Below are 18,654 nucleotides of genomic sequence, written 5' to 3'. Positions count from 1 at the left end.
CAAACATTGAGCACCTACTATTGTTCTGGAATTCTGGGGATGCTGGGTGCAATGATGTTTTTCATCTGTGTTTAGTGTGCATGATGGAACAACAGAGATAAAGTGCCAAGTTGGGCTGGCTAGCAAGACTCCAGAGAGAAGGGGGCTTTGGAGTTGGATTCTGAGTGAGAGGAGAGTCACCAGGCTGAGAAGTGGTAGGAAGTCTTTGGGGGGCCAGCTGTTCATTCCGCAGAGTTGCACTGAACCCTGACTGGTGTTGGACCTTGGGGTATAATGAGGACCCAGAAGGCATTCCTGCTTTCTTTCACCTGCTGTCTAGGCATGAAGAAGAGGTGGGAATGAACAGGTTAAATTCAGGGATAGGCAAGTTTCTGGGCTGGTCCCTAAAAATCCAGGAATCCCTAGCTGCGTGCAGCTGGGAGTCTGCTTGAGAGTTATGTGACCATCCACACAATGTTGGGGTACCCATTCCTCATTCTTGGACCTTAGGACTGTTTCCACTGTTTCCTCTATGCCCCCACCTCAGTTCTCTTGGGGACCAGACACGTACAGGTGAAGAGAACTAGGTCTCCCATTGTGTCCCTGCAGATTCTTCTCTGTCAATTCCTAGGCTCCTTGGAGAGATGACTGATACAACATTTAATTAATTCATTCACCACTTGCTAGCTGTGACCATCCTCTGCACAGGCTAGATGTTGGGGACATAGCGGTAAACGAATCAGAGCTTCTACTCTGCCTGGAATTTCCACTCAAAAGCATCTCTGAGAATTCCAGCAGGATCCTAGTCCTTGAGACCATGACTGCCTTGGTCCTTAGTGCCTCTTTTTTGTTTCCTTTTGTTTCCTTCCCTCAAGGGTTCAGAACACTCTAAATGTTTGGAGTGTAATGTCCTCTTTTAATTTCCCTAAGTCTTATGAGGTCAGCACTAGAATTATCTCACTGTGTAGATGGGAAAGCCTAGGCACAGAGGAGGTGAGTCATTTTCCTAAAGAGTACACCAGAAATAAATGGCACAGCTGAGATTGAAAGCCAGGTCACTTGACCTGGGAGACCCTGTTCATAACCCTAGGCTAATTTGTCTCCCTGACTGACCACACAGAATGTCCACTTAAGCCAGGGACTTAGGAGTTTCTGAAAGGACCTGTATCTTGGGTGGTAGGCAGGAGAGAAACTTTTTAGCAGAGTGTGGATGCTGGTAACGGTTTACATGGACCCCCAGTAGATCTGTAGTAGGCTTGTAGGGACAGCACTGAGCTGGTATCCTTTCCTTCAGGCTGTGTGTGTGTGTGTGTGTGTGTGTGTGTGTGTGTTTTCTTGAATAAGCCTCAAGAGGAACAGACTGAAGAATGATGCAGGAAAGGAGGCAACATGGGTGTGATGTGCCAGAATCTGAGGATGTGGGACACCCGGACCCCTCATTTGGTGGGAATCTTTTAAGACTATCAGAGACTTTCATATTCTAGATTCCAAGAGGAACAGTCCCAGCCTGGTAGTTGAGTAAAGAAGATAGTCAAACAGTAGAAGATGTTCGCTTCTCTAGCCCACAGCTGCTGCATCTCAGAGCTGCCACCGTGTATCTGACCCACTCCCTCCCAGCAGGCTGGGACCTTGCCCTGGATATGAGCCAGGCCACAGGGCCAAGGCTCCAGGGATTCCAAGCTGCTTTTCCATTACCTTTCTGGAACTCTAGGTGTTTCTCGAGAGTCCTCTGCACAGATCTGGGCAGGCCTGAAGTGGTCCCCTCTACCTGCAGTCAAACCACCTTGTGCATCTATCTTTGAGAGAGAGGCCTGTGTTGGGGATGAAGATGGGTTTTGAGGCTGGCAGTTGGGGGTAAAGGCCAAGATAAGCAGGTAAGCAGGTTGTGAAATTCAGAACTATATAGACCTCCAGGCTACTTCTGCCATGCATACTTTTCTCCCTTGTCATAGGGTGGGGAGCGGTGGAACCCTTGGCATGCCCCAGCCCCCTGCCCCAGGCGCTTTCTTGGCTGGGGAGAACAGGTTGTACTCTTGAGAAACCACAAGAGGAAGTTTAGGGAGGGCTGGGGGTGGGGAAAGTTCTGGGGCGCCTGCCAAGTTTCCCTTTCTCTGTTCAGCAGGAGGTATGTTTATTTTGGTGTGTTTCTCTTACCCTCAAAGACATTTAAATTTTAAACCCTCTGAGTTTCAAAGAGCTGTCAAGACCTGCGCCATTACAGTGGCCCCATTACAGTGGCTGGGCTGGTGGTGGTGAAGGCAGCGGATGTTGGGGGATTAGAGGGCGGCTGGCCAGTGTTGGGGGGTGTTGGGGAGGGGCTGGCAGAGACACCTCTGGAAATGAGACCAAAGTAAGGTACCCTTTTATTGGATTTCACCCAGCATTCACACTGCTTGAGAAAGGCAGCATAACTCCAGAAGGTCTTCTCTCTTTTTCTTCTCTCTCTTCCCCAAAGCACCCCCTCCAGCCCTAAACTCAGAGGAATGCACTTATAATGGTCACTTAGGAGCTGAATGAGGCAGCCAGGAGCTGTCCCAAATGTTTTACTTGATACTCATATCAAGTAAAACATTTGATATCTCACTTGATACTCATCACAACGCCAGGTAGTAAATATCCCTGTCCCTGATTTGCAGACGAGGAAGCTGAAACCTAGAAAGGCTAAGAAACCTCCCCGAGGTCACACAGTTATTAGTAAGTGGCAGAGCCCGGATTTGAACACTTGGTGTATTTGACTTCAGAGCCTGTGCTCTTGACATTTAAATTAATAGCCAAATCAGAGCATTAGTATATATCAGACCTGAACAATACTGTATCATACCAGACCTTGAAGAGTAGGAAGTTGAAATTCAAATGACTTTGCTAGAAAGGGTGGCTTACATAGAGAATCGGAAGGTGTTCTTTGGAAGGTAATGTATTTTAAAAGGATCACCAAGTGAAGAAAAGATGCAGTGGGTGAATGACTTAAGTCAGACTCTGAATGGTTGAAACAAATGGGGAGACTTAGGAAGGATATTGTAGCTGTGTTCAAGTATTTGAGAGGTTGTCTTTGGAGGCCCCTAGGTAGGGAGCAGTGCGGGGAAGACTTGGAGGACTTTGGAAGACTTTTTCCAAAAAGCATAAGAACTTTCTAACAGTTGCCTGATCCCCGTCTGAAGAAGTGAGTTCCTCGTCTGCGGGGCTCTAGGGCACCTCAGCAGGGGCTTCTGCTAGTGAAAAAACCTCGAAGCCCCTTCCAGCTCTAAACTTCCCATTTGATTCTTCACCTGCTTCCCCTTCTGGGTCATCCCTTTGCTCCCTCTGCTACCCTGCCCATGGCGATCCCCATCTGTCCACCAGGTGGGGTTGTTGCTCAGTGTGTTGTCCATGGACTGCTAGACTGGGCCAAGAGCACCATCTGGTCCTTCAGCTGCGGGCTGGTTTCATGGGGCCTCTGCCCCACCCCTTCCCCAGTTATCTACACGAGGACCCAGGGAGCCAGTTTTGACCCAATGCAACCCCCATAAAATGCTCTCTTAGGTCTGAGACCGTGGGACTGCTCCTTACCCTAGGGGCCCCTCCCTCCCACACCTTCTCTCCCCACCCCACACTCCTCATCTTCCTTTGCCCTTGAGATAGAAGGACCTGTGTGTTGGGAGCAGAGGGCCAGGCCAGCAGCCCTTGTGGACATGGCCCTTCATAGCCTTCAAAGGCATGACACTATGTTGTCTCTTTTAAGGGGCCTCAAAAGTTGCCCCTCACTTGCTCTCAGCGGCCACTTCTCCCACTCTGGTTGAAAGTCGCCCCCGAAATGGCCACTCCTAAGGTGAGGCCCAGGAATTGTCTAGGAATGGTGGAGAAGAGATGGGTTGCTTGGTGCCCCCGACGCCCTTGGAAACGCACAGAGCAGTGAGGGCCCCCACATGAACGGGAACCGAGAGTGCAGTTCCAAGCCCCGTCACCAGAGGGCACTGTGGAGGCCAAGCCCATCACTTAGTCGTGTTCCAAACCTTTCCTTAGGCGCGTCTTCCCTTCTCACAATAAGGCAGGAGGCCCATTTTACAGATGAGCAAACCAAAGCACCAAGGGTTAAGCAGCTGGCTTCCATTCGCACAGCTGGTCAGTGGCTGAGCTGGAAGTCTGACTTGGCCATTTGGCATAAAGTCTGTGTGTGTAACCCCTAATATGTGCTTTCTCTTGTGTAGAGGTTACGAGAGCCAGTGTCTTGTACACATACCACTCTGGTTTGAGTCTTGGCTTGGTCCCTTCCTGCTAGTGTGAAACTGAGTTTCCTCATCTGTCAGGTGGGTGTGGCTGTAGTCCCCACCTCACTGGGTCATTGCGGGGATCCCTAATGGCCCATATTCCTTGAAAGCTTACTGTATAACAAGTATTCTCCTTTTTGTCCTCACGGCATTTTTGCGAGGCCGGCACTAGTGTTATGTCTTTACGGACAAGGAAACTGAGGCACAAGTTGTTACACAGAGTAAGGGGCTGAGGCTTCAGAGGCCACCCCCAGCACTGGGCACGGGAGATTAATGCACCTGAAACCTGCCCAGTGCCAGACAGGTCGTGAGTCCTTATAAGTGATGAGTCTCCCATCTTTACGTGGTTTTAGTCATTTTCCAGCCAGAGCGGCTTGAGGTGGGCATGGGGGCTATCCCCAAACCAAGAGGCAGCCGGGGTTTCTTTCCTCACCGTTCTACCTAGGACTCCCATTTCATCCTTTTTTTCTAAAATAAATACCAGCCTACAAGTTCTGGCCTGTGGTCGGACAGTTGGATGAGAATACTTGAAATTGGGACTGTCCCAGAAGCTCCCAGTTCTGGCCCCAGCTTTGTCTGCTCCAGCTCGCCCTCCCTCCTGTCCTCTATTCTCTTCCCTCCAGGCTGCTCCTCCTGCCCCTCCCCAGGGGCCCTGAGTTCTGGGAAAGGAAGCAGGAGCAGGGCCTCAGATGCAGACCTCAGGCTCCAACTTAGGCTCTAGCTGGAGGTGTCGGAGGCTATGGCGGGAGGAGCCCGGCAGCCATGGGGAGAGAGGATGGGGGTATAGAGGGCCCCCCAGGCTGCCTGTCCCCAGGAAGTCATCTATCCTTCATAGACTCTTTCCTAAGCTCACCCCTGGGGGCCGAGCAGTTCTGTCTGGATAAGACCCAAGGGAGGGTTTACTCCTTTCTGGCAAGCGCCTATCACAGGCTGACTTTGGATTATGGAGGGGAGGGAGGCTTGCTGCCTCCCAACCCCAGGCCCCTGTGAGTCAAGGGTGCGTTTCCCCTGTTTCCCCTTCCTTCCAGCTCAGTCCCTTTTCTTTAAACAGTATCTATTGCAGAACCACAAACTTGGAGGCTGTTCACATGTGCAATCTATTTTCATCACAGCGATGAGAGAGGATCTTGGGGTTACAGACTCTCAGATGTAGCGGGTAGCTGAGTATAGGCCAGGGAGTAGAACATTCTGGTTTTTCCTGGGCCCTCTCCCTTTTTCTTTCCAGTCTGCTGGTACCTGCTGGTCCTACAGGCAGCCTCTATGTCCTCTTGGAATTGATTTGACTCCACATCTAGGACCAGGCTGAATTTTTCTCTTGGGTCTCTGTGTCTCCAGGGAAACAGTCTTTTTAAGCTTAGGACCAGCCTCTTGGGTTCTAACCGCCCCCCCAAAACTCTCTTTACAAATGCTGGACATGAGCTTGGTGCTTCCTGGGTCATCCTCAGAAAGTCCTGCCTTCCCTTGGCTTTCATCTGATATGGCTTCTGGGAGTCATTTTTGGCATTCCTTGTGGGAATTTGTTGTGTGGATTTCTCTGAACCCTCATTTCTTCCCAGGCACATGGCAGCAAACACTCTGGAGATAGTGATAGCCTATTTTTTGCATGATGCTTCCATAAGCCAGGTGCTGTAGTGGGCACCTGCGGACAGTATGTTCTACTTGAGATCAGTTTTTAGTAAATGTGCATGTCTATTAACTCATTTCTCATTTGTTCTTCCCAAGAATCCCACGAGGTTCCCTTATTTTATAGGTGAAGGAACTGAGGCACAGAGGTTAAGTAACTTGCACAAGGTCATACGGCTAGTCAGTCCTGAGAGCCTGGGGGCTGAAAGAACTCTGACCTGAGTGGGACTTTTCCTGCATGTTGTGTAGTTGTGTGTGTGTGTTCCCACATGCGTGTGTTCACCCACCAGGGTGGGTGTGAGATGTCCTCAGGTTCTGTGGAGACATTGCCCTGAACACAGCCTCAGGACACATAGACAGGTAGGCCCCAGAGCTGCCTCCATGTGTGATGGTGAATTTGTGTGTGCACGTCTCTGTGGAGCTATGATGGTGTGGGTCCAAGCTCCCCAGGCAAGCCCAGAGCCTCCTCCGTCCCTCAGCACTCCTGGCCAGAGCTACAGAGCTGCCCTCTAAGCCAAGCAAGACTGAAGGGAGGGAGTGAGGATGGCCCAGCCCTGCCCCAACAGTCAGGTCAGGTGTCACACAAGACCCAGGAAACAGAGGAGTGGGCGGTGGTGATATGAGCTTTGCTAGGTGGGGCTGGGGCCCTGACCTATCTGGGGAGCCCTGGATGAATCAGCCTGACCACAGCCGCCCCATCTGCGGTGATGGTGCGCACAACTTTTTCCTCTAGCTGTACCCCCAAATGTTCCTTTTCTTTCCTTTCTCTCCCCCAGACTCAGGCTTTGGTAGGGGTGTGGATTCAGGGCAGTGGCTGAGGACACCCCTCTGGAATTGGGGGTTAAGCTGAGTCCTCGCACTGGACCTGCAAACTTCACCTTCAAGGTACCCCACCCAAAAAGGGCAGTGGCCAGAGGTCTAGGATCTAGGATCCTGGGCTCACCCATCTTGTGTGTCCCTCCAGCAACATCTGTGAGGCTCAGAGGTCTTATCCATTGCTCATGTACAGCAGAGTCACAGTTAAGGCAGTGCTGGGTTCAAGGTCAGTGTAAAAACAAAATCCATCTGAAAATGACCACTAAAGCCTCCTGAAACTGCTCATAGAACATAGGAGGTGTAGTTTGGGCCTTCTCCCCCATCTCAGAATCTACCAACACGGCCAGTTGCCATTGGAACAGATGGCTGAGTCCTTGGTTGAACATGATGCTGGGTTTGAGTTAAGGGACCACATTGTATAAATAATATCTAAGTGGCTAATGCTAGTGTCTGCAGTGGATGTAATTGAATTTGTGTTCGTTAGAGAGGCACATTGAGAAATTCAATATACATTCATTCCTGGGCTCTCATGGGCTCCCTGGACCACAGGAAAGGTTTGAGTAGCAGTTCTGGGGCAATCTGGAGGAAGGAGAAGTTGCTTTTGGATAGATTAACCAGGAATTTCTTCTCAGAGATGTCATTTGAGAAAATAAAAGAGGAGTGGACTTGAGAAATTATTCAGGAGAAATTTTATTTTATTTTTAAATTTATTTAGTTTTGGTGATCTCTAGACCCAATGTTGGACTCGAACTCACAACCCCAAGTTTATGATTTGGATGCTCTTCCACTGAACCAGCCCGGTGCCCCAGGAATAGTTTTCAGTGGTGGTGGTTTTGTAATTTTTTACTTTTCTGAATATCTGAGTTTTTTGCTGAAAACCACACTGTAGAAATAATCATTTTTCGATTCCTGTTCCTATAACAATTACCACGCTTACTTATTCTGTGTATCAATATTGTTTCTTTCTAAAGAAACAATTAATGGCTATTTCTGTTACACCATTATTTTTAGAACAATAATTATTTTTAGTATGCCCTTTCTTATTTTTTTCATGGTTTGAAAACTCCAGGGGGACCTGGGTCGCTCAGTTGGTTGAGTGTCTGACCTTTGATTTCAGCTCAGGTCATGATATTAGGGTCATGTGGGCTCAGTGGGGCTCAGTGGGGAACCTGCTTGAGATTCTCTCTCTCCCTCTCCCTCTGCCCCTCCTCCCTGCACTCTCTCTGATTCTCTGACTCTAAAATAAATAAAACATTTTTTGAAAACCCCAAAACTCCAGCAAGACACTAGGGCAGATGGGTGAAGACATGAGTGAAGGTAAAGTGGAGAGAGGGCTGGGGCATTGCACCCTTAAAAATTACTGAGGATCCCAAGAGTTTTTGTTTTTGAAGATTGTGGCTCTTGACATTTAACTTCTCATTTTGTTTATTTTATTTATTTATTTTAAGATTTTATTTATTTATTAGAAATCACAAGTAGGGAGAGAGGCAGGCAGAAGGTGCGGGGGAGCGGGGAGCAGGCTCCCTGCTGAGCAGAGAGCCCGATGCTGGGCTCGATCCCAGGACCCTGTGATCATAACCATAGCGGAAAGCAGAGGCTTAACCCACTGAACCACCCAGGTGCCCCTTAACTTCTCATTTTATTTTTTATTTTTATTTATTTTTTAAAGATTTTATTTATTTATTTGACAGACAGAGATCACAAGTAGGCAGAGAGGCAGGCAAAGAGAGAGAGAGGAAGGGAAGCAGGCTCCCCCCGCTGAGCAGAGAGCCCCATGCGGGGCTCGATCCCAGGACCCTGAGACCATGACCTGAGCCGAAGGCAGAGGCTTAACCCACTGAGCCACCCAGGCGCCCCAACTTCTCATTTTAAATGCAAGATTTTAAAAATACAAATTCCTTTAAAGTCACAGTAAAAAATTCATTGCGTGTTAACATAGCATCGTATTTTTTAATAAAGCAATAACTATATTATTAAATTATTCAAAATTAGTGAGCAGTGTGGCTTTGTTTTACTTTTTTTTTTGCAAATCTCTGTAATGCCTGAGTTAGTAGAAGACAGCCCAGTTATCGCGTTGGCTTCTGCTCTCATCTGCTATACTGTGTTGTTTTGGTTGATGTCCATGAAGAAAATCTGGCCTCAGACAGGTGTTTGGAAAGGGAGAACCTGTGGACTGGTTTAGAACCTGTGGCCTCGTAGGACACAGGACAGTAGTGAAGAAGCCAAATCAACAGCTTTGCGTAGGGGAGTTTAGACTCTATTTCATAGACAATGGGGAGCCACAGAAGGCTTCTGAGCATGGAGGTGCCATGATCAGACTGTTTTAAGAGGATTTCTAGGGCAGCGGTAGAACAGAGTTGGTAAGAGAGAGTCTACACAAAATCTAAAAAGGATTGAAACTAGGGTGAGGCCCGTGGAAATGGAAATAAGGGGGTGATTTGGCTAAATATTTTGAAGGTAAAAGCAACAGAACTTAGTAATTATTTGGTAGGAAGGTATGAATAATCATCCGCTCTGTGAAATTGCTCTGCCCTTCCCCTGCTGGGCACCACACATACTTCTAAGATGGAGCATGTTGTCATGTGCTGCTTGTGTGTCTTCTCTAGACTTCCATGGGTGCCCGCGGTAAATGAATGAATGAGAGTAGGCAGGACCTCCCCAGAACGTTTCAGCCTGTGTGGCTGGCAGAATCATGGTGCCGTTAAGAGAAACTTAAAGACCAGGAGGAAAATATGTCCATTATTGTTAAGTATTACTGAGTAAAGAAGGGTAGGGGGAGATGTCAGGCTATAAAGAGAGAGAGATAGTGGGTGCACCTTGAAATATACCAGGCTGTTGGCAAGGAAGTACACGTTCCTGGGTTCCAAAGATGTGGGGAGAACTATAAAAATATCGAGGAGAGATTGCTCCATTATTTTTCTTCAGTAAGTCAAGTTCAATTAGGGCAGTGTTTTTCCCAAAACTAGAAAGGCTTTCATTTTAACCTGTTTTATAGACATGCATGAGTGCATGCGCACACACGTATATCAAACAAGTTTCACAAAGCAATGTTACCCTTACTCCTGATAATGTACTTCTGATATTTTTTCTTTCTTTTTTTTTTAATTTATTTATTTATTTGACAGACAGAAATCACAAGGAGGCAGAGAGGCAGACAGAGAGAGAGGAGGAAGCAGGCTCCCCACTGAGCAGAGAGCCCGATGTGGGACTCGATCCCAGGACTCTGGGATCATGACCTGAGCCGAAGGCAGAGGCTTTAACCCACTGAGCCACCCAGGCGTCCCCTGATATTTTCTTTTATTCTGTTGTTTGATTTATTTTTTAAATGCTGGTCATGCTGAGCTTCATGACTTTAGTACCCAGTAAAGGATCCTGACTTGCAATTGGAAAAACTCTTAAGTGGGCGAGGTATCCCTTAGTATTTTCAAAGTTCTGTTCGCAACAGAAATAGATTGTCCAATATGAGGCAAAAGGAATTTACTGGAAGAAGGCTGGGAACTCAGACTTGCCAAAAAAGCTGGAACACTAGCTTTGGAAATGGACAGAAACTGATAAAGTGCCTGAGGGCCGGGCAGAGGGCCACACAGGAAGATTCCAGGAGCTGGGGGGTCACACCTCTGCCTGGCCAGGCATGGTGGGAATGGAGGTGCTGGCCGTGCCCGTGTCTGTGGTGCATGCAGGCAGGCTGGCTCCCCAATTTATACTAGGGAAGAGGAGAGTCCCCCAAAAGGAAGTGGCAGTGCTGTAGGAAAGAAGACTGGATGCTTGACAGCCACAAGAGAAGAGTCTACAAAAGGTATCCTGGTATGCGCCAGGTATGCACCTAAAAAGATGTCTGGGTGTCTTAGTCACTAAGCATCTGCATTCGGCTCGGGTCATGATCCTGGGGTCCTGGGATTGAGCCCCGCGTTGAGCTCCCCGCTCAGGGGAGATCCTGCTTCTCCATCTCCCTCTGCCTCACACCCCTGCTCATGCTCTCTCTCTCTGTCTCTCAAATAAATAAAATCTTTAAAAAAAAAAAAAAAACAAAACTATGTCTAATAGTGAGTGGTGTCCTTACACAATAGAGGACCTGACTGGACATGTTCTTGCCCTGCTGGTGGCCTTGTCACGTGGTAAACTCTCCCTTCAGAAAGCAGTTTGCCTCACAATAGAGCATGAGTAAGCAAAATACAGTATTTCTGGTAAAGAAAATATTAGATAGCCATTAAAAATGTCAACTGCAGGGCACCTGGGCGGTGCAGTTGGTTAAATGCCTGACTCTTGGTTTTTGCTTGGGTCGTGATGTCAGGGTCATGAGTTTGAGCCCCATAGTGGCCTCTGCTCAGCACAGATTTGCACAGTTTCTCCTTCTCCCTCTGCCCCCCACTCCATGCACACTCTGTCTCTCAAGAATAAATAAATAAATCTTTTCTAAAAAGTCAATTGCAAAGATATGTGATATCACAAAAATTAATTATATATCAAGTGAAGGAAAACAGGATGCAGAACTGTACACACAACATATGGCAATTATATATTCTATACACACATACACAGACACACATGCACACAGAAGAGACTGGAAGGAAAATACACCAGAGTGTTAGCAGTGGTGATTTTGGGGGGACAGTAGAACTATGCATAATTTTTTTCTTATTTTTTCCCCCCAAATATTCCGGCTCTGTAATGACATGAACAATGTTACAGTCTTGAGTCTTGTTTCCATAAGTATATAGAACGTCTGTCTGATTTCATGGTCTCTCCTCAGAGACAGTAGAGGCCAGGTAAAGAGATGGCATGAGGCATCTGGTAAGCGTGCTCCCAGGAGATCCTGATGTGGCCTGGGGAGGGATGGCTGCCTCATGTTCACAACTAAGCCAACACCAGCTGCTGATCCTTCCGGTCCAGTGGACCAACAACACCAAAATACCCAGGCACCTCTGGGATGGCCAGCTCCGGCTGTCATGGCTGTTGGGGGTGGGTCTTAACCTTGGATGACACACTGTCATGCCCCAGTTACCCATGGATGGGCACAGAGTGGATCTGATGGGTGGAGCTGGCATTTCTTTGGTGGTGGTGGTGGAGGCCTGATTTCTCCTTGTCCATTTTAGCAGCTTGGAGCAGTGGGAACCAATGGTGGTGAGCGCGGGAGCAGGACTGTAGCCCACAATATCTGCCTTTCCCCCGCTCAGCAACAGTGAGGGAGATGGAGTCTGGATTTATCCCCAAGATAAGGAATATGCAACAGCTGACCGGGAAGATCAAAATAAACAGCTGTGCCCCCAGGAGAATGAACTCCACATTCCATTCTCTGATCCCACCCCCAATTCCGCTTCTCCCCAGCACTGTCCCCCACCCCACCCCCATGCATGCACACTCAGCATCCCATCAGCTAGGAGGGCCTCCCCTCAGCCTTGGCTTGGCTCCCTCAGAACCTTCCCACACCGCCCCCCTCCATTAACCAGAGGCTCTGGGGCCCGTGTCCAGCTGTCTGGAAGGGAGTGAGTATTCGGGACAGGTGGCCGGAGGCGGATGCTGACGGGGCCTCATCCCAGCTCCACCTGTCAGGCTCGGCCACCCTCAGACTCACACATGGGCCCAGGAACAGAAGAGGGGAAGGCTGGGGAAGCTGAGGCAGGACTGGGATGGGGGGCGGTGTGGGGTGTGTGGGGAGGGTGGTGTGCAGGGGTACTAATGGCTGCGGACGTCTGGTCTGCCCTCCCTGTGGGTGGGCCTTGCCCTTTGGGATCTCACAGTCCAGCAGAAGAGGCAGGCAGTAGGTATAAAAGGTGCCTCCCAGGTGGTTTATGGCCGCTCTAGGAGGTCATTCCTTACCATAATGCTTAGGGGAATCCTTGCGAGCCTCCACGTCTCTTGAGAGTTCAAGTCCCTGCCTCAGACACCCCAGACAACTTTCCAAACATGCTAACCTAGGATTTTATTTGTTTTATTTTTTATTTTTATTTTTAAAGATTTTATTTGAGAGAGAATGAGTGGTGGGGAGGGGCAGAAGGAGAGAGAGAGAGAGAGAAGCAGACTTCCTGCTGAGCAGAGAGCCCGATGTGAGGCTCCATCCCAGGACCCTGGGATCATGACTTGAGCTGAAGACAGATGCTAAACCGACTGAGTCACCAAATGCCCAGCTAACCTGGGATTTAAAATGGAGGAGATAGAAGGAGCAGATATTTTCCATTTCCTGGGGCTGGACCGATGCCTTGGGCCACTCAGAATAGTAATTAACACATTCCTTTCTGTCAGTCCCTTACCAGTCCTGGCCCGCACAGCAGGACCCAGCGGGACCTGGACACCGCAGGGCATCAAGGCAGCACTGGCTCCCATCACAGCCAAACCTGGAGAGATTCTGGGCATAACTCCCATGCTCCTAGCTTGTATGTGGCCTCTGACCAGGACAGAGAGTATCAAAGCCAGGGACAGGGGTCAGTGTGTGCCTTGAGGTGTGTTGGGAATCTTCACCCTCGATGGGGGGGGGGGATGGCTAAAAGAGGAACGGGGGGGGGGGGTGTCTCCCGAGGCTCTCGGTTGGTCTGGCTGTCGGAGGACAGGGTGCTCACATCTGCCCCGAGGCTCAGTGAGGGTGTGTATGGGCAACTCACTCTCGGTCCCACTGCTGGCGACCTGGTAGGGTCCGACCGACATCACTGTATTTAAATGTCCCCCTGAGTCCCCAGGGCCCTCTAGTGACCCACATCTCCAGCAAGCAGACTGCTAGGCCTCTCCTCCCTTCTACAGCTCACCCCCACCCCTGGGAGCCAGCCGACTGTAATACAGGCTATAATAGCCAGGACTGACAGAATTAGCAGAGCCCCTTGTTCGAAAATGATTATGACTTTTAGGATGCCTGACTGGCACAGTTGGTAGAGCAGGCGACTTGAATTTGGGATCGCGAGTTTGAGCCCCATGTTGGGCATTTGAGCCCCATGTAGTGCTTACTTTTTTTTAAGTAAGTATTTAGACTTTCAAGATGGTGACAATAGAGCATTAAACCAAGTGGGGGGGGGGGCCTTCTGAGCATGGGGCTCTGTATGACTACATAGGTTACTTGCCCATGAAGGCAGCCCCGATGTAGCTAACGTGTATCAGCCCTTTGCCGCCTGCCAGGCACTTTGCCATGCGTGGTCTCATGCTTTACTCTGAGTGGCCTGATTATCCCTATTGTGCAGACAAGGAAATTGAGGGATTAGACAAGCCACATAACTTGCTGAGATCACCAGCTCTTAAGGACCAGAGCCCAGGTGGGGGAGGGAGGAACCCAGCCTGTCTGTCAGCAAAGCCTGGGCTCTCAGCCACACCCCCCTCCCGCCAGTCCAGCCTATAGGGTAGGGAGGTTGCTGGGCAAGACAGCTGCTTCCCGTCCTCTTTTTCTGCCCTATCAGAGGCAGGAAGGAAGATGAGGCAAGAAACAGCAGCTGACAGTGTGGGGACAATGGTAGTGGCGGTGAGGGTGGCCAGCCCAGGCAGAAGTGCCGGGTGGAGATGGGTGAGATGGGTGCAGGGACAGCGTGAGCTGGAGGCCACTGATAGACAGCACAGCTGTGCCCTCCACCCTCTCCCTGCTCTGCCCTGCTCTCACCTTCCGCTCTCCCCCTTCCCTTTCCCACCACCCCTCACAGGGGCCAGCTGTGCCCTCAGTAGTCCCACACTTCCCTCCGTGGTAACAACAGCCACAGCTTACTGAGCACCTACTATATGCTGGGCACGCCACCAGGTGTATAACCTTGAATTCCCTCCACAGACCTGTAAACAATGATTATTATCCCACTGAGGCAAGAGGGGCTAAGAGGTTGTCCAGAGTTACAAGGCTGATAAGCGGGAAGGAGGAGACGTGGGCCCAGATTGAAGCCGGGGCATTTCCTGCTCCCCCTCACCATCTACTCCATAGGACGGGGCTGGCCTGACAATGTGTGGCCGTTCTCTGAGCAAGGAAGAGCCTGTTCTCAAGAAGTCAATAAATAGTTTGAGAAATGGTCAGTTTGAGGGAAGAAGATGGTGTGTATTCTGAGGGAGGAAGACGTTCACCTCCTGCCTCCATTTTGCGTGAACTGGGTGGGGGTCAGGGGGATCTTATCTCCCCGGAAGGCCCTTTCAGGCCCTTGGGAAAGCAGGTGTCATGGAGTTAGGTGATTGGAGCCGAACGCATGAGGAAGAAGGCCTCTCACACTCCTGGTACCCATCAGCATCCTGGCACCGAAGATGTTCTGGGATAGACATTGGCGGCAGGGTCGGGGGTGGGGGGCGGCTAGACTGCTGTAAACAGAGACCCTCCCCAAATCAGGGACTGAAACAAAATAGTAATTTCTCACATACACGTCTGGGTGGGGGATCTGAACCTTTGGCGGTGTTGAGGACCCAAGCTCCTCCCCATGATGTCGCTTCTTCAAGCCTTGGGACGTTGAAGACAGCGCCGCGCCATGTCTCCTGGGTCCAGGGTCCAAGACCTTGCCAGTCAGAAGAAAAGGAAAAGGAGAGGCACTGCCCTTCCTTTTCTGGACATAATCTAAACTGGACAGATCGCCTATCCCTGTGGCCAAAAGTTGGTCATCTGCCACGCTGAGCCACAAGCTTGGGAATCATATATACTGGGGGGGGGGGGGGGGGGCTGGTTCCTAGTATGGAAGGTACAGGAATGGGAACTGGATTCTGGGGGGAGGAGCAGCGATTACTGATATTTGTCAGCGGATGGAGAAGGGCAGGGACCAAGAGAGCTGAGGTCACATGATGAGGCTGGCGATCTATGGGGAAACTCTGAGAGAAATGTTCTCAGAGGATCTTCTCTCTGGGTGAGGCGTAAGGCAGAGGGGCTGTCAGCCCTTGACAAATGCACTGTCTCCTGGACTGTCTCATCTCTGGTCCAGGGTAGAGGGTTCGAGTCTCCCTTGCCCTGATCAGAAGCCTCTTGGAAGCCCTCAGGGAGCCCTGGTCCCATTAGCCCTATAGGATCGGGGGAACTTCTTTGAGAGCACCACATTCACCTCTTTCGGGGGCCCTTCTATTCTTGGGAGGCATGGAGAAGGGTCATATCCTTACACTTCAGTGAGGTAATAATTATCTTGAGCACCAGGAAATGGAGACATCGAAAGGCTGAGAGATACAGAGAGTTCCAGAGCTCTCAGGTTCAGTCTCAGTCTCTGAGACAGATGGAAAGCGAGCTGAGTCAAGCTTTGTCAAAAATCCTGTGAAACTCCTGGTGGCTTGTTGCCAGCAGGCAGTCTTCTGGGTCCAGCACTCACTCGTCCACCCATCCGCTCCCTCAGTGTCTGTTCATTGAGCGCCTACCATGGATACACCTGGTACTGTGCTCACTGTGGGCAAAAGAGAAGAGAACAGGGCAGACACAGTTGCTTACCTCATGGAGCTGATAAGCCCTCGGTTTCTCTGGTCTCTGCTAGGCTGTCACAGTTCTAAGAGAGCCAGCTTTGTGGCCCAACGGGAGCTCAGGAGAGCACAGGGCAGGCCCTCGCCTTGGAGCCAGGTGTCTACCATCTTGGGGCAGCAGGGCGCGCTGTGGGCTGGGGGAGGGGATTGGGGTGCCCGTGGGGAGGGGGTGAGCAGCACTGGAGTTGCAGTTTCACTTCTCTGTCGCATACCAGCATGGAATCGTGTTTTCTCGGTTGGTGAGGTTTGTGACTTCTCATCTTAGCCGAGGGGAAAGATCGACTCCCACCCCTTTCCTCCAACCCTGGCTGTTTCTCCAGTGCTCCAGTTTGGGATTCCTTCCAACTGGGGCCCTGTGACCAGCTCTCCAACTGCGTTGCTTTGCTCCAGGAAAGGGGGTAGTATGAGAAGTGGAAATCCTGTGTGGGGACACTTCCTCTGTGGGGCCTTTGGTTGCTAAGGCTCTGGGCCCCTCTTGACCTTGTGGTTCCCCCAACTCTCCCAGGAAGAGAGGCACCATGCCCTCAGCTCCTCAGAGAGCTTGCCCTGGCTCCCTGTTTCCTCTGTCCCAGACCCTCTGTCTGCCTGCGTGGGTTGCCCTCTCTCACTCTCTTCCCGGAGGCCTGGCCTAGTCCAGACTTCTGAGGGGGCTCCATATCACTTCTTTTTCTCTTGCTATGGAACAATGCCGGTGCCATGGCAGAGGAGAGGGACCCCTCTTCATCAGAGGGATGGCTGAAATCCTCCAGGATGCAGTCTGTCTGCTTGCCTTTCTTGTCACCCCTCTTTTGTACGTAGCAGGTGTTCGGTCGATGGTGGGTGGTAGACGGAGATGGGCATCTTATAGGTACCCAAAAATATGGCTGCCCGATTATTATAGTATTGAAATATAGTGAACCCTCATTATTCCTGGTAGCGGGTTCTATAAAGTTGCCGTGAACACTGATTTAGTGAATACTGGGCCATTGCTCCTAGGAGAATACTGGGTGAGGTTCCTTCAAGCCCTTGGTCACACTGTTTTCATCAGCGGGCAGATAGAATATTTTGTTTTATGTGTGTTTCTGTTTAAAGACAACTTACTTAAAATGTATTATTGATTCATTAACATTGAACTTGTGGCCAGGGGCACCATAACTCGTGCCCAAACAAAATTTATCCAACACATGTGTTTTCTCTGACCCATCACAGCCTTCTTGGGCCTGGAATTTTTAGACAGTAAATCAACCCTGCAGTCGGGGGGCCATTTAACAGCGAAACCAACAAAAGGGCAAAAAATGTGGAAAAGGTCGCACTAACTAGACTTCTTACTGCATGGAAGCTGAGACAAGAAGGCAAAGCGTGCCTTGGGTGACCTCAACAATAAGCAGGAGCATCAGGTGACTCTGATTTTTTTCACAGTTCTGTGCATGTCTGCAAATGGCCGTGAAGGTGGCCTGTGTGTTGATTTGGGAGCTGCAAACAAATTTTAGTGAGTAGGCAAATTTGCAGATGCCAAATCCACAAATAATGAGGATCAACTCTAGCACTGCATGGGTTGGTGGATACCCGCTGCCTGGTGGTCAGCAACTAACTCATTCCCTGCAACCTTCAGACCCTTAAAGGTTGATTGCCTGGCCCAGCAGGTCCCCTGCCCCCCGCTTCGCTAGACCCACACTTGGGCCAGCACCTATGCTGTACCACGGTTCACTCTTGTTGGCAGGTGGGTGCCTTTGGCTGCCTGGGCCTGCACTAGAGGAGGAGAGAGGAAACCTTGCCCTGCCCTCCTCCCCCCAACCCAACCCCTACTTCCCCACTGCACAGTGAGGCCTCACTGGCAAACAAGACCCACACATGCATAAAGGGAGGTAGGGTGACATGAGCGGGTGGCCACCTGTGACTTTTCTCACCCAAGTGCTGCATCGACACCTGGGGAAGACCCCCTGGCAGTTTGGGGGGGCCTGTTTTGACCTAATCTTTATTTACCCCTCACAAAGGAAGTAAATAAATAGCTCTTTACGTGTCTCTGCGCGTGCCAGACTGTGTGCCTGCTGTGTGCTGTTGAAAACCGAGACCCGGCCCCAGAGGAAGTGGTAACAAAACGATTGTTTTATTTTCCACTTACCCTTACATCTCTTCCCCACCTCCACCCTTTTTATATGTGCCGAGAAGCTTTCTCTGCCGCCCTGGGATCCCATCATTTGTTCCTTCATTTCTTCTCCCACTCATGCTAGCGCGTACTGAGCCCCCACGGTGCTAGATGCTGGTGAACAGGAAAGATTCCTATAAAAGAAAGTGAGATGGAGAAAGGGTGTTTTGGCCCAGGTATTCACATTGCTGGGAGGACTGCTTATCAGCAAGATGACCCCCTGGGCAAGTTGATCTGTGGGATCACACAATCTCATTTCATAGGACTGTTTCGAGGATTGGAGTGTGTAGAATACTGATGGCACTCGTGGTCAGCTCTCAGCGCGAGTCAGTTTCTTCCCGGAAGGACACACTGCGCACGTGCAAACAAGGTTTCCAGTTTCTGCGCCTCCTTCCTCCTCCTGTGGCTGCCTCCCTGCCCCAGATCTTCCGGAACACCTGCCTGGATCACTGTGCATTTCCACAGCACCACTGCTCAAAGACCAGCAGAGCC

The 18,654-nt window shown here is 50.2% G+C and overlaps 1 protein-coding gene across 2 annotated transcripts in view; it reads left to right on the top strand.

Annotated features, from left to right (window-relative positions):
- CCND3 (cyclin D3) overlaps positions 1–18,654 on the top strand; it is a 95,742-nt gene that overhangs the window by 771 nt on the left and 76,317 nt on the right. The gene's annotated exons all lie outside the window — the stretch shown is intronic.

Source organism: Mustela lutreola, chromosome 6 (assembly GCF_030435805.1).
Source record: "Mustela lutreola isolate mMusLut2 chromosome 6, mMusLut2.pri, whole genome shotgun sequence".
NCBI classification, from domain to species: domain Eukaryota; kingdom Metazoa; phylum Chordata; class Mammalia; order Carnivora; family Mustelidae; genus Mustela; species Mustela lutreola.
The sequence above is the reverse complement of the archived record's forward strand: the minus strand, read 5'-3'. Positions and strand labels throughout refer to the sequence as shown.